General features: G+C 30.9%; 1 long non-coding RNA gene across 1 annotated transcript; it reads left to right on the top strand.

The window, feature by feature from the left end:
• On the top strand, positions 1-3,319 carry LOC125843601 (uncharacterized). Its single transcript, XR_007444050.1, has 3 exons — positions 1-158; positions 2,224-2,362; positions 3,091-3,319. It is a non-coding gene; the product is annotated as an uncharacterized LOC125843601 (long non-coding RNA).
• Positions 3,320-6,302: the final 2,983 nt, after the last annotated feature.

Below are 6,302 nucleotides of genomic sequence, written 5' to 3'. Positions count from 1 at the left end.
TCTAGGGTTTTTAATTAAAGGTTCTGCTGAGAGATTGAGAGTTGAGAAGCGAGAGAGATTGAGATTGAGAGTTGAGACGCGAGAGAGATTGAAAGGTTGCCTGGAGCGTCCACTGCTGCCATCGATTGCCGCTGCTCGTTTGTCTTCCTTGTCTTCAGGTAAGTTCTATATCTTTTTTCATCTATACACACCATAAATGAATTGAGACTAGTTTAAAACTTGATTTTTGTTGGTTAAACATGTGATTTCGATTATTAGTCTCTGTATTTGAAGTTCTTAAATCAAACAGAGAGTAACATTGAAGGTGAAATTTATTGTTGGCTCTGTATGTAAATGAACCTAATTTCCTTACATTGAAAGCATAAGAATCACCTTAAGTTAGACATTATTTTAGCACCAAGTCCAATTATTTGGAAATAGACTTTTGTGGTTAGAGACCATTAATTAGCAATACAAGTAGGGTGAGATTTATTGAAGATATACTATTTAAAAAAATTGTTTGATACTAAGATTTGAGGTCTATGAATGAAAATGAGAGAGTACTAGAAAAAGAATAAACAATTAAAAGCAGTGAAAGTTTGAAATTTTGGATAGTTTTATGTATTGAGGGAAGTGAAAGGTGAAATTCTGATAAAAAAAAGTTTTTTACAACTGAGCACTTGTACAAAAATGTTTAGAAAGTTTGATATACCTATTTAATATAATACACAATTTTAGTCTATTTACTTTAATTCTTTGAGTTATATTAATTTTATCTTATGATTTCAGTGGCATTGGGCAACTACATGGTTGATTCTTTTGTTTAGCTATTTCTAGAGTTCTTTTGAGTTGTGGTATGCAACTTTTTGGTTCTTTCAGTCCAGTTAGTATTACACTATCAAACACTATCATTTCAATTTTTGAGAATCTAGGGAGTTTTAAAACTAGTTGTCAATTTGCAAACTGTTTCTGTGCGAGATGCTGCCTTCTTTTTATTGTGTTATTCCTCTTTGGATAGATTGTTTTGTATCCTATCTTCCCTTTTTTTGTGATATACTTATAGATTAATGAATTAACTGGAGAACATGTTATTTTTTCATGTCAAGTACCATGTTTCACTTATAATTTTGATAATTGAAACTACACTTTCTACTTTTAAATTTGGCTAGATAGCTCCATTTGTTGAATTAGGTAGTTGTAGGAGTACAGTGATACATTCTTGAATATCACTCTAAAATAGAAGTTTGTTGAGATTACTCTAAAATACTATATGTTAAGTAGATATTATAATAAGGAAAATAATGTGAGATATGTTTCCTTGCATAACAAAACTTTTATGGTCGCCAAGAACTACATTTTTTTTATGCAGGTTATACAACTTTATAATTGTTGTAGTTGCATGCCCTGCTACATCTGATCATGCTCGCAATTACCTTAATGAAGTGCAACATGTAGGAAGTTTAATTTCTTGTTTCAATAACACTCTTCCGCTCTGTTTGGACAAATTCTGTGTATCATGAATTGCAGAATGTAAGTTTGAAAGAGTGTCTTATGGTGATATCTACATATCTAGTTGGACAAGAAATACTACCTATTTGTGCTATGGGTATCTATAGATAGGTGGACGATAAATAAGACTCCCTCCATATCAATTTGTTTATCTTGCTTAGATCTCTTTCAAAAATAATGCCTTTCTAGTTGGACAAGAAATACTACCTATTTGTGCTATGGTGGTATCTATAGATAGGTGGACAATAAATAAGACTCCCTCCATGTCAATTTCTTTATCTTGCTTAGATCTGTTTCAAAAATAATGCCTTTCTTTATTCAGTCACTCTTTACACCTAATATCATACATGGTATATTTAAGACCATGAAATTCAAAAGGAATTTTAGTACATTACACATATTTAGTTCATCACCACAAGATTCAAAAGTATGTTTTATTTTCTTAAACTACGTACCGAGTCAAACTAAGACAAGCAAATTGAAACAATGGGAGTACCTGTTATATTTATTTTCTAAAGGAAAATGGCAAAATTAGTAGGTTTAAGAAAAATTACTAGGTTGCACCAGCACATCAAATTGTAAGTCGGCACTGAAATTTTTCAAGTCGGAATGTGGAAAAACAAGCTCTGTGATTTGAGGCATTATTTGAGGTGATAATAGCCATGGGTATCTTCTAGATCTGAAGTGCAAAAGATGTATTGATGAAATTGATATTAACCTGCATCTATATTTCAGTGATTTCACATTTGGTATCGTAACTGTCATTTTGGCATTATTAGTAGAAGATTCAACTACATTGTTGATGTCTTATTGACCGGCGGCATTATTAGTAGGAGATTCAAGATCTTTGGAACCTCCAAGGGATGTGGGAGAGGTCAGAATATAACTTGTCTATTTTATTTTTTTCATTTCAAGGATCACTTATAATTTTTGACGAAGCATAACTTTCACGACAATTAAAACTATATGCAACATTTGGCTAGACAACTTCATTTGTTGAATAAGTAGTTGTAGGAGTACACACGTTACTTCTATATCACTCTAAAATAGAAGTTTGTTGAGATTACTCTAAAATACAATATGTAACCTAGATATTATAATAAGGAAAATGATGTGAGATGTGTGTCCTTGCATAACAAAACTTTTAAGTTTGTGAAGAACTATATCTATTTTTATGCAAGTTTATACAACTTTATAATTGTTGTTGTTGTGCTCTGTGACTTTTTTTAAAATAATGAAATACTATAGCATACTAATTTTCTTTGAGCTCTTTATTAACTTACTAACTTAAAGGGAGCTTAAGTAAATCTAAGTGTGTTCTTCTCTATCTAAGACAACATTACTGTTGTTGTTGTCCACTTAGTCACTTATATGATGTTCTTTTATAAGCTAAAACGGTATACTCTTTTCATTTTACGCAATTTATATTTGTATGAATTTCTTTCTGTATGGAATATAAGGTCATGTAGAGTGCTGACGAATGATCCGTTTACTTTCTTAAAAGTGTTTTGGATTATTCTATTCAAATATTATCGTGGTCACCCCTTATTCTATTCTCATTATAGATTACAAGAATGATTCTGTGTTTTTTCTTAATAACAGGGACAATAATGTTAAACAATCACAAATGACGTGATTAAGGAGGAATGCGAAGACACTACATATGTTGCTTTTTTAATTTTATGTAAGTGCATAAAATATACAATAGCGTATTGTGTAGTAGGAGTATATTTAACTGGCTTTTTAGTGGTAGAACTGTTTGAAATATTCGAGATGTGGTGTATTTTGTTGTGTTCTCTGTAATGCTATTGGTTGATTTGCTATTGATATGAAATTGAATCAATATAAATATATATTTAATTTTTTTTTGTTGAAAATATTGGTATTAGTGGCGACTAATGTTGCCACTAAATTAAGGGTGGTAGCGACAATAGCTGCTGCCAAAGGTTGAATGATTTGTGGCGACTTATTTTGCCACTAAATCTAAGGCTTTTGAAGCGACAAGGGTTGTTGCTGAAGGTTTAATCGTTATTGTGGCAAAAGAGCTCGCCACTAAAGGTCATACTATAGTGGCGACCCGACCAAATACCTATTTTGTGGTGACATATTTTGTTACCTTTTGGTGGCGACAATAGTTGCCACAAATAAGGGTATTTAGTGGCGACGCGCTATTATCGTCACAAATAACATTTAGTTATGGAAGTACTTGCCACAGCGCTAATGTCGCCACTGATAATCTTTAGTGGCGACTTTCAAGCTATTTGTAGCGACATTTGCTGCCACTAAAAGTACAGTTTCTTGTAGTGACTTCTCTCCTCTCTCTTTCTTTCGTCTCTCCTTTCTCACTCGTCTCTCTCCCTTTCTCCTCTCTCCCCCCCCCCCCCCCCCATGTATCTCTATTCCATAATGTATATGGTATCTCATATATATGTATCTAGTGTGATTCACATGTATTTGCAGTACACAGACTCTCTCAGTCGATTCTCTCCCTATGTATCTGCATTTCAGAATGTATTTGATATCAATGATACATGTATCTGACTTGAAATATGAAAGAGTGGTGTATCTTACTTGAAATCTAGTATGAAATTATTAGTTAGCGAGATAACATGTAATTTTTAAAAATTATAGAGTGGATTAATAATTATGACATGAATGTTTGTATAATTAGGTAGTTTTTCCATTAAAAGTCCTAACTTATCACTTGGAAATCACAAGCAATAAGTCCATTTAAGTGTATATTTGGTATGGAGGAAAACACTTTCTTGATTTTGTTTTCTTATTTCCTATGTTTGGTTGGACAAAACTTCTAGAATACATTTTCTCTAAGAAAATAAATTGCTTAAATGAGGAGAATGGCTTTCTTGGTAGATGTAGGGAAAACAAGTTCTATAAATGACATTATATGTATATTGTATCCTCCCCACCCATCCAACGCCCCCAACCTCTACCCTTGACCATCTCAGATCCACCACCCCAAGGTTCCTCTCTTCACCTCCTTCCACCCCAATAGTGTTTTGCTAGATTTCATATATATACTTTTTACATAATGTTTTTTCACTAACTTACCAAACACTAGAAAATAAAGAAGAAACAACTTATTTTCCAATAAATTTTTTCTCTAAAAAAATATTCACATTCATACCAAACACACTAATCAAACTTACAAAAGTTTATACATTTTGGCTATGCCTTAAATAGGGTCACAAAATCGGCCGTTAGTGCACTTGACTCGTTAAAATAGACCATAAACCAGGAAATTACACCCAATGACCTTGAAAATCAATGATCTAAATTTTATGACCCCCACTTATCCTATAGGCAAACCGTCCGTCAAAAGTAAAAAAACTTAAACTTTTGCGTATCGAACAAACATGATAAAAAAATACAAGACCACTTAGGTCATTCTCGTAAATCATCGGTCTTCATATTGGGCCAAAAGTTCAAATAAATCCATGGGCAAACTACATAAATCCCACTAATTTATGTCCTAATTACTTAGATTCCCAATAGTTTTAGATATTACTTCCTATATCATATTTCATACTTAGGATACATGAGTTTAAATATGTGAGATACATGTATCTGCCGAATTTAAAATCAAGATACATATTTTATTTGTGTAAATTAATAGGTTGTAACTGATTTCCTTAATATAAGACGAAAATCAAGGAGTGTATTTATGTTTAATTAATTTCATTTTATTATTATTTGAAATAATAAATTTGTTAATATTATTAATAAAAGACAAAAACATGTATATCTCGGTCATGCAATTTGATTAATTTCATTTTATTACTCTTAAAATAATAAAATCCATTAATTTGATGTATCTATTATCAATATATGATGTATCCAACAAACTAAACACTTAGATACATGAGTATCATACAAGTACATTCATATGTATCATAGAAGTATCTAATATTAATTTTGTGTATATTTTATATGTGTCTAGTATTAATTTCATGTATCTATTTATATGATATAATATTAATTTCATGTATCTATTTATATGATCTAATTTTAATTTCATGTATCTTTTATATGTATCTATTATTAATTCGATGTATCAACTATCAATTTCATACATTATATTCAAAATCATGTATCTTGGATACATAGTAAACGCACATATAATTATGTGTATCTAAATATGAAATGTAATTGAAACACACGAATTTAGGAACAAATCACAACTGTGGAGTATTTGTCTTATCATTAATCCAAAAAAAAGTTAAAAAATTCAAAATTCTTCCTTTCTTTAAGGATCTGAAATTTGTTCTCATAGATGCATATAATCTTAACTCAGATACATGAACTCTTAACTAGATACATGTACACCTGATGTGTATCCAACATTGTTGCACTTGATGTGCATCTAATGGTATATTTTTTTCTCTTAATTAAAGCTCGGCGTAATTCTTCATCTTGATTGAGTCATTCCTATTCTTAGATCTATTCTCGACTTGAATGTTGGCGATCTATTCTCGACTTGAATGTTGGCGGATGAAGAGTCAGTCCCTACAATGAGAAATTGATGAGTGAAAATGAGCAAATAAAAGTTGTTTGATTTAGTATAGTATTGTTAATGTGTAGTACCTTTGACGAGAATCATCCGATTTTTGGGAATATTTAACCATTAAAATATCCGAGAAACAACAAAATCAAAAAATATAAAACCTAATTTGTAAAATTCTATAAAATTGAACTTCAGAACATTGTGAACTCTAACTCAGATACAAAATCAAAATACGTGAGAATAATAAAATAATTGAAACAAACCTATATGTATAATGTTGATTTGAATATGC

This window comes from Solanum stenotomum, chromosome 11 (assembly GCF_019186545.1).
Source record: "Solanum stenotomum isolate F172 chromosome 11, ASM1918654v1, whole genome shotgun sequence".
NCBI classification, from domain to species: domain Eukaryota; kingdom Viridiplantae; phylum Streptophyta; class Magnoliopsida; order Solanales; family Solanaceae; genus Solanum; species Solanum stenotomum.
Note: the sequence above shows the minus strand (reverse complement) of the source record. Positions and strands in the feature narration are given on the sequence as shown.